Source organism: Heterodontus francisci, chromosome 24 (assembly GCF_036365525.1).
Source record: "Heterodontus francisci isolate sHetFra1 chromosome 24, sHetFra1.hap1, whole genome shotgun sequence".
In the NCBI taxonomy this organism is placed as follows: Eukaryota; Metazoa; Chordata; class Chondrichthyes; order Heterodontiformes; family Heterodontidae; genus Heterodontus; species Heterodontus francisci.
This window is the reverse complement of record NC_090394.1, coordinates 24,037,832-24,048,184: the sequence shown is the minus strand read 5'-3', so window position 1 is coordinate 24,048,184 and position 10,353 is coordinate 24,037,832. Positions and strand designations below refer to the sequence as shown.

General features: G+C 39.1%; 1 long non-coding RNA gene across 1 annotated transcript; it reads left to right on the top strand.

Moving 5' to 3' along the window:
* Nucleotides 1-2,571: 2,571 nt before the first annotated feature.
* On the top strand, nucleotides 2,572-7,498 carry LOC137383656 (uncharacterized). The gene is made up of 3 exons (XR_010977430.1): nucleotides 2,572-2,646; nucleotides 5,695-5,822; nucleotides 7,412-7,498. It is a non-coding gene; the product is annotated as an uncharacterized lncRNA (long non-coding RNA).
* The last annotated feature ends 2,855 nt before the right edge of the window (nucleotides 7,499-10,353 follow it).

Genomic DNA, 10,353 nt, shown 5'->3' with positions numbered 1-10,353 from the left:
ATCCCACACCGATTTTACTTACTCCGAACATAGCTCACGTGCCTTCGGAACTCTGTGTGGAGTTCCGAGGCGGGAACGTGGTGGGGAGGGGGGAGGAATAAAATTTTCAGGGCGGGAGGGGTGGTGGGAGCAGGGAAAACATTTTTCATTGGCTGTGGGGATGGTAGGAAGGGATTGAAGGGCAAAGAGTGCAAAGTTTGGGATTTGAAGGTCGGGACGTCAAGAATGGTTTTTGGGGGTGCAGAGGGAAATAAATTAATTGTGTGATCATGGGGGGGGGGGTGGGAGGGGTGGTGTGGAAGTGGTGTTTTTATGTGAAATGTACTGTCTTTATTAAAAATTAAAGTCCTGGTCCCTTTAAAAATTAAACTTTCTGCTAAAGGCTTAAAGCCCTTTAAAAATGGCACCGACATCTGTGCGTTGGACACCATTGCCGGAGATGCCCCCCCTCTATGTCATCAGGGGCGACCACTCCGCCTCCACTGTTTAAATGATCCCCCGTCGAGTTGAAAGCGCGCCGACGAGGAGCGTGGCGCACGATTAAAATTCAGCCCAGTAAGTGTGGTGCTTTCTACACTGCAGACCAATCTCACTGTGATTTCACCCAAATATAACAGATCTATGTGACCTTGGCTGTAAGAATTGTGTAATATTGAGGGGTGTAATCGAGGAGAAGAGTTGAATTGATACAGCACCTTATCATGTTACTCAGAAACATCCCAGGGAATTTCACAGTTAATGAATTAGGGATCGAGAATGCTTGGCAGTCAAATTACCAATATGCTTTCAATGTTAGTTTATTTTCTGTTTTCCAGAACCTTATACTGCTGGATCCATTGATCATAATTTGTGATATTTAGATCAGTTAAATATATTGAGATGTATTACCCTAATATTTTTCTAAATGGATTCCTTTGCAGAGTAATCTGCTGACAGGTCTAACCAGTGATCACTTAACCTCGATATTTAATTGCTTTACAACGGCAAAGGCTCTGAATAAGCCAGATGAAACTGCACTGGGTGTATTCATTCAGAAGCTTGACAAAATCATCTTGAATGAGGCACTAGACAAATTCAACAACAAGGTAAATAATAATTAAACTTTAAATGAAAAACAACATACAAAAAAGAAATGATAACTTCTCATACAAAATTAGAAATATTTGCATTTATACAGTATATAATTGTTAGACACATATAGTGAATTGTTTTAAGTGCAGTTTGCAGTTACTGTAACCAGAGGCAGCATTTTTATTGACATCCTATGACGAAAGTGTGTTTTATAGTTTGCTGATAGCTTTGTGACTACAGTAGGTAGTTTTACTACTTCAAAGATCACTGTTTTAATATTAATGTTCCCACCAACATACTTACAATCGGGGAAGTGGATAGTACAGATAGAGCTTACAATTCATTATCTCTAAGATCTAAATTCAAATCTAATCCAAGCTGTAAACATTCTTTGTGAAACTGATTTTGGCATTCTTAATCTAATTCTCAGTGGGTACAGATATTCCGCTCAAAGTTGCTATTTATTTGACATAAATTAGTAATATCAGCCAAACAGGCTATTGGGTTTGCTCCTACAAGAAATTGAAATGCTCTTTTAATACAGTAGGGGATGCTGCTTTGAGATTCGTGTTAAGTCACTTCAAGATCAGATGAGAGGGAGCCTTAATTCTGCAACTGATCATAACTGATGTGGTAATGTTAACAGAGTGTCAATATTGAAGTACTTGTAATATAAGGGCCTGAAAAGGTTAATGCTGGAGACAGTGAGAGTAACCGCTGTAGTGATGATATAATAGTCACATGGTAACAGGCTTTGGAAGAAAAGAGTAGCAGCACAAAGGATGCTAGCTAGAGAGGCTTGTGGAGAGTGTAAATAGAGATGTGTAAACAATAATAGGGGCGGCACAGTGGCGCAGTGGTTAGCATCGCAGCCTCACAGCTCCAGCGACCCAGGTTCAATTCTGGATACTGCCTGTGTGGAGTTTGCAAGTTCTCCTTGTGACCGCGTGGGTTTCTGCCGGATGCTCCGGTTTCCTCCCACAGCCAAAGACTTGCAGGTTGATAGGTAAGTTGGCCATTGTAAATTGCCCCTAGTGTAGCTAGGTGGCAGGGGAATTGAGGGGATGTGGTAGGAATATGGGATTAATGTAGGATTAGTGTAAATGGGTGGTTGATGGTCAGCACAGACTCGGTGGGCCGAAGGGCCTGTTTCAGTGCTGTATCTCTAAATAAAATAAATAAAAGAATTATTAGTTGACCTTATCCAGACTGCAAGACTTTATCAACAACGCCCCAGCTATGCTACAACAATAACAGACAGCAGTACTCTCCAGCACCAACAGCCCTAAACTTAGTAAGAAACTAAACACTACAAAAACGTAAATTAAAAGGTGAAAGTTGCTGAAGTTCATGGCACCTGAATTTCACCTTGATGTAAGATGAAAGCTGGCTTACTGCCTCTGTAGCCATTCTCTTAACATTCTGTTCTTCCAACATTCAGAGCAAAGCCATCATCTTGAGATACTTGACCACATCTGGAATGTTAAGTGCCACTGCATTGAATGTTATTGGCGGAAGGGTGTTGTGTCTTCTTGATGAAAGCCAACTCCAGACAATCAGTCCCACTGATATCAGGTAAGTGTTCCTTCTCTGAAGAAAAAAATCCAGGATTCTGAGAGCCAATTACCTGTCCTCTGTGTTTAAAATGATTACATTGTATGTGTGCATCACACTTCAAACAGTATAAAAGAAATCATTTTACATTGGTTTCTTTTAACCTGGGAGCTGGAAATTTGCAAGCACTGCCTAATCTGCAAAGTTCCCTTGGCAACAAAAATTGACCTCGAATTGACATTGGGATCTTCAATTTACTGCAGTTAGACTTTGTTGTCTATTTCAACACAGCTGTGTTGTAGCCACAGAATAATGCAATGGGCGTAATGGCTTAGTAAAAACAAAGTCTCAGATGCAGTCATATATAAATAACGTTATTCTATTAACAGATTCAGCAACTTATTGTAGATTCATCTGCATGCACTTCTGTTCTAAACTTCTAAGTCGACATTTATAATTGTTTCTTCGGAGTTGTCTTACTGTAATTACATCCTCCCGCCACTGGTGATGCTTTACCACCTGATTTTTGCCCCTCTGTCTGCAGAGCGCTGAATCTCCCTTGTTTGAACCAACAACCAGTTCCTCTGCTTCCCAAATTGTCCTTCGTTTTTTTTTCTCTATCTAACAAATAATCGTAGAAAACCAAAGTAATATGTAAAAATAATGGCAGAATGTACAACTTGGAAATAGGAACTAAATTAGCTCTGAGTGCCTTGGTCCAATCTACAGACTGTGGAAAGAGAATTTTTTTCGATGATGATTGCTTTTGATTCAGTTCAAACAAATCTGACCGTTTGGAAGCGTAATGCATGTATTTCATTTAAAAGCTTGATGAACTTTGAACATTTTATGAGGCAATTTCTGTTTCTTTAAGGAAAGTTATGTTTAGTGTTACGAGCAGGTAGTTAATTTTTGAAACTATTTTTAACAACCTGTCCATAAGCAGATTGTGATTTTAATTTTTCCCTTTTTCTCAACAAAAAAAGAGGAAAATTCTGATGGCGTATTTCTCCACTCCCTCAGTTGGTGAGCCCTGACGTTTAAAGGACTGCAACAACATTGTTGTTAAAGTTAAAACAAAGAAGTAGGGTTTATTAACACACACTGTTAAACTCAGGAGGGGGTTAACTTCACAACGCACGCTCACAAACATACAAAGAAAGGTAGAGACACTTAAAGGGCATGGACATTTACCAAGTAGAAAAATGGCTTAATTACAAACTGACAGGGGGGGGTTCCAGTTGAGACTAGAGTCCGTTTTTTAACTAACATAAAGTCCCAAGCTTGAATTAACTGACTGGAAATGATGAGTGCAGTAGGAGTCGTAGGAAATCTCTTCTCTTAAACTTTCCTCTCATGCACTTTCAGAGATGAGCTGAGACAGCTTAGTTTCTGATTTTACCCTTTTTGACGAGAGAAAAACTGGCAGAGAGCAGAGAGATTTTCTTGCAGCTTTGCAGACTGTGGCTTTCCTTCTTCTTGCAGGCAGGCCCCGGAGATAGTGAGATGCAGCTTCAAGGCAGCTGTTTTTTTGTATGAGCTGTTCTCTAACTGAAACTGTTTCAAAAGCAAATAGGCTAAAAAAGGGTGGCTTCTAGGTCATGTGACTAGACCCCTTCAAGTAGCTGTCCCACCTCCTGTTGGTGAAGTGATCTCCCCCCTCCATTTTAAACAAGTTGAACACAGAAGTAAATCAACGTAAACATGCTGGGTATAATGGCAGCTGACAATAACACCCAAGTGCACAAAGATATTATAATTTACAGTTGATTTTCATCCATTCGTGACATTAGTAAAGACTGAATAATTCTACAAACTTGCTAATATTGTATTGTGGGGCATCCGAGGATTCCATAGCGGAAAACTGCGCACCTCCAGCCCATAATTTGATGGGCCATAATTTTAACAAACAGAACATTTGTGCTTAAATACTTGACTTGGGGAGGCAGGGTCATTTGAAACCACAGGAGGTGGTTGTCGTTGCCCTTTTGCGAGTTATCCCAGGCCCAGGTAAGGGTCCCATGCTCAGGGTTACAAGCCATGGCCAGTGGTGGAATCGGTGAATTTTTGGTGCTGATGGCAGAAGAGCTAGAACCATGAGAGACAATGGCTGCTTACAGGCAGAGGATCCTTCCGGAAGAGGATTTGTGTTTCCTTTAAAACACACATGAGGAAGGCAACAGGAAACCACCTCATGTACTTTTCCTTGGTGATATTGCTGATTTCTCATGGAAGTTTAAAAAATGGGAGATTCTTATGAGGAACTGAAGAGGAAAGTGCAGGACCGTGAGGAGTGGAGAAATGAGCAAAGGACCTGCCCTTAGGCAGATTACCACTACTGCTTAACGATAAGAACATAAAGATAGGAACCAATTGACAATGGACAAAGTGACAGTGGGGGTGCATAATATGTGGGAACACGGGATGTGGGGGAGGGGTTGATGGTTTGAAAAAGACTAACGGCAGTTTGGGGCCTATTTTCCTGGCCCCCTCCCCCACAGGAGCGTTAGACCCTGCTGCCTCCAATTGTGCCAAATTCCAGCAACCTCCAGTGCTGCAAAGCTACTGGTCAAGTTTTGTTGGACCTCAGGTTCTCCCTCCTCAAGCTTCTCCTAGCCTGCACCCACAAACCTCTACTCCACATTCCCAGTGTTCCCTCGTCCTATAACTATTAATAGTCTCAGACCTTATGAACTCTCCCCCTAATGCCTCTTGTTCTCAGAATCCCTCTCCTGGTGATCCAAAATCTTAAACCTGTGTTAATCTCCCTCTTCAGTGTTCCTAGAAACCCGAGAGCCCCCTCCCAGTGCTTCCAGGCTGTAGATGCCGACCTCAAGGTATTACTAAATCCTGAGAATCCATCCCAGCACTACGATGGCCATTCCCAATGCTGATAAATTAGTGGGCCAGTAATACTACACAACTGGTACTTATGTTCTCATGAAAACTCTGACGCTGAATAATGCTTTGCGAAATTGACTAGTAGAATGTAATACTGCATTAGTAAAACTTAACATTCTATGAGTAACATAATATAACTCACTGACTATTGTAACCATTTTCCTACAGCAATGCAACCCCGTTGGATATTTCCTCATGCTCTCAATCAAAGAAAAACTTAATATACAACAAAGCAAAAAGTGTAATTGAAAATAGTGATTCAGTCACTTACTACAACCAGATGAAGACATACCTTGGTAAGTAATACTGAGACTGCAGTAAATCACAATAAATTGTTTTAAATTCTGGACTTATTTTCTGCACTAAATTATACAAATTTCAGACACTGATTTAAAAAAATTGGAGAATGTAATTTTTTCCCACAATTAGTAGAAAACTAATAATCTGTCAAGTATTTTTGAAATGTGCAATTAATCTGAAAATACTATGGAGTGAAAGAGACATTCAGCCAGTTTTTATTGAGAAGCTGACCCTCGCACCCAATACTTATCTAATTGTACAGATAGAGTTATTGCAGTGAAGTAAGGAATAATAGTTACTTGATGCTGACTTAATCTTGACACTCTATTGATAATAAACACTAAGAGTGAAACTCAAAAATTCTGATATGAGATTGAACTACTGCTTCCAAATCACTTATAGGCAATTGTTTTTTTTCAATTTTGCACATGGGTTTATTTGAACTTCAGACCTATTTCTTATTAACACTAAATAGGACCTTTCAGCACAAGTGGCAATATGCTTTGTATTAGTGTGAGAAGAGAATCACTCACTGAAGCTTATTGTGTACAGAAAGTTCTGTACATTTTAATGTAATTGTACAGGAGGTACAGTGCCATTACTTTTAAACAAGTGATATGACCGAGGCGGAAGGAGTGCATTTTTTTTTTAGTTCCACTTCTCCCCAGGTCCCAACATGTATTTAAATTTTTTCTCAGTTACCAATATGGTCAATCATAGACTCTATTTTTATCCCAGAATAAAATATACCAACCAGGCTTCTTTAATAAACAACAAAATTATCAGTTTATTATAAACTAAGTCTTAACCAGTAATGATGCAAACATTAACACACTTTTTGCAATATAAAAGTTCTCTTTTTACCTTAGCCCTCACACACGCACAATTACATACACTCGGTTAACCAAAAAAAGATATATTCTTTAGAGTTCTATTACAAAAAAAAGACAAAAAGATGACTTTGGCAAAATACTTGCTAATTCTTGAAGAAAGAAGAGAAGATATGGAAAGATGTTAGATGTCCTTTATTATGGTTTGGCGTCCCAAATATGCGTGGATGGCTGTCACTGGGATCTTCCTAGAACAGTTCTTGTCTGGTGATGTTGAAGATCAGTTTGGGCAGACTTTCCAGGGGAAAATACAGCAGCGATTTCTCTATTTCTTACGCTCACTTCTAACAGCTACTCAAAGAGATGGAAAAGGCTGAGTTGGAGTTTGTCCTTGGCAGGTAGATTCTTTAACTCATTTTTACAACACTGTCCATACCCCAACTGCCTGTTCAAAGCAAAACCAAAAACATCACAGGAGTCAAGCCTCCTGAACCCTATAAATCTTGACCTGTCACTTCTCTGTAAGCATCTTCCCCAAGTCAAAAAAAAAACCCCTGTTGGGTATTTTTCTGAAAACAGGTGCCTTCCAGTAACTGTTGTTTGCAAGTCAAGTCCAAAAGACCATCTGATGACCACTTATTAATAAAACAGAAAGTTCCAACATCTAAGGAATCATTTTTCAGTTTTAAAACACAAATCCTCATAATTTAACAAAAAAAATGGAAGCACTCGTAACACAAGTTCTTTTCATCAAGGTGGTGCAACAATTGCTGATATACGGACTCTTGCTGCCAACAATTTCGACATGGACCCCAATGTATTCCTGGCACGGAATCCTGAAGAATTAAAAGTATGGAGAAATGAAAATTTATGATTAGATTAAGTGTGTGTGTGTGTGGATGTGTGTGTGAGAGAGATCAAAGGATGAAGACAGGATTGAGTTTGTCCTTATACGGTGAGGTCTTCCACAGTCAAATATCCTGCTAATACTCACTGTCTAAGCTCATATGTGAAGAATGGTTGCACAATTCAGGTTATGGAAGTCTGCAACCTCTGGATTCCACACCAAGAGCTAGCATCTTTATAAAAAATGGTGAGGGACGGAATGCAGTGGGGTGGCCTTGACTGAAATTATGACCTCTAAAAGCAGTATCTTCATTAGTTTCATCATGCCATTACTAATCATTCCATATTGGAGCAAATTTTAAAATTAGGTTCAAATTTGAACTTAGGGTTTAATAAATTGACAGCGAATATGTTTGTAGGTTGTATTTCACTGGCTGTGAGGTTGTGAAGGGCACTATATAAATGCAAGTCTTTTTACTTTTAGTTTTAATTCTTCCTTACATTTTTATTATTTTTCAGCACTTTAACTTTATATGCAGCATTAATAAGACAAGTTGCAGGGTACAAAAATTACCTATTTCCTTGAAGGTAATGCACAATTCTTTTTGTTTCAGAAACTCAGTCCAGACGAATTGAAAAATTTGCTTGGAGTCAACCTTCAAACTGTTAAAGATGCTGAAAATTCCGCATTAGTCCGAGCTTGGAATTCGCAACATACAGAAAGTGAAGTGAGGAGCCTGGGAATTGTGCTGACAGGAGGAAATCCAGACCCAGTCCCAATTACTATCTAAGGTAAGTCTATTACAAGTTAATTCTGCTCATTATCATTAGCGACGACAACAATACATTTTGAGACTTTCAAAAGCAGTTGGGTAATTGAAGGGTAAAAATTACTATCTTTTGTTTTTTGTTTTTAGAAATTGATTCATCTTCTATCAACAAGAACTGTCTCCTACGTACAATCCAATCTTTATCTATCAGCGCAATAGTCATTGTAATACGAAGGTGGCTATTGTTAGTACTGTAGTATCTGTAATACCAGTGTCAGTGAGGCATTCAATGATGTCTGTGTACAAATACATTTTACATTCAGCATACGTAAACACAGTCTGAGCATACCAAGAACAGACATTTATTGTATAGTTTAAATTGTGCAGGTAATATTTTAACTTATAAAATATATAGAATTTACTTTCCATCAGCTCTTATTCTAGAAGATGGTTAAGTGGAACCCTATTAATGATAGATTAGATTGCCAGAATATGACTTTGAAGAAAGCCAAGAACGTCATACCAAAGGACATAAATTTAAAGTAGTACAAACTGATATAAGGAAGAAGCTCTTTAATCAGAGTTTTAAATATTTTGGAATGACATACCATTTAGCCTAGTAAAGACAAAAATATTGTTCAAAATATAGCTGTATCTTATAATGGGAGAGATAGACTACTAGAGAAATGAACTACATTGAGTGAAATGCCATTTTTTTCTTGGTTTTTCTCGTTATATTTTAATATAAAAAATAAATATAGATTGAAAGACAAATATACAAAGATATTGATATAAACTGTTTACTTATTTACTGAAAAATATTTGTGACTGGTGAATTAAGTATTTTTTGATCTGGATGGGTGTAATTACTATTTTTATCAAAACAACAATGAAAAAATCTGTGTCGACTCTTACCAGTGATTAAATGGTAATTAGATAATTCAGCACAGCGGTATAAAATTTGCATTTTATTCCCTAAAATAAAATCAAAAAAATATTGAACTCCAGACTTGAACTTGTGTCGTGTTTTCTTTAAAATATTTCTCTAAATGAGTGTCTGGTTGAAAGATTGCTGTCGTGATACAATATGTACCTTGGTTGTTGTCTTGACAACCCTTACATCGCCACTGAAAAAATATATGAAATGCTTTGGAGACATTACGGAAACAAAATACAAGTAAACAGGTTTTAGTTGGTTTGTCTGTGCCTTGTATTGGAGAGAGAGAGTAATGCATTTTAATGCTTTCTACTGCATTCAATTTCATTACAAGTGCTTTGTGGGATTTGTTCATATATATATATATATATCCTGAGTGGCGTGAAACAGGGCTGTGTTCTCGCACCCACACTTTTTGGGATTTTCTTCTCCCTGCTGCTTTCACATGCGTTCAAGTCTTCTGAAGAAGGAATTTTCCTCCACACAAGATCGGGGGCAGGTTGTTCAACCTTGCCCGTCTAAGAGCGAAGTCCAAAGTACGGAAAGTCCTCATCAGGGAACTCCTCTTTGCTGACGATGCTGTTTTAACATCTCACACAGAACAGTGTCTGCAGAGTCTCATCGACAGGTTTGCGGCCGCCTGCAATGAATTTGGCCTAACCATCAGCCTCAAGAAAATGAACATCATGGGGCAGGATGTCAGAAATGCTCCATCCATCAATATTGGCGACCACGCTCTGGAAGTGGTTCAAGAGTTCACCTACCTAGGCTCAACTATCACCAGTAACCTGTCTCTAGATGCAGAAATCAACAGGCGCATGGGAAAGGCTTCCACTGCTATGTCCAGACTGGCCAAGAGAGTGTGGGAAAATGGCTCACTGACACGGAACACAAAAGTCCGAGTGTATCAAGCCTGTGTCCTCAGTACCTTGCTCTATGGCAGCGAGGCCTAGAAAAAGTATGTCAGCCAAGAGCGACGTCTCAATTCATTCCATCTTCGCTGCCTCCGGAGAATCCTTGGCATCAGGTGGCAGGACCGTATCTCCAACACAGAAGTCCTCGAGGCGGCCAACATCCCCAGCTTATACACACTACTGAGTCAGCGGCGCTTGAGATGGCTTGGCCATGTGAGCCACATGGAAGA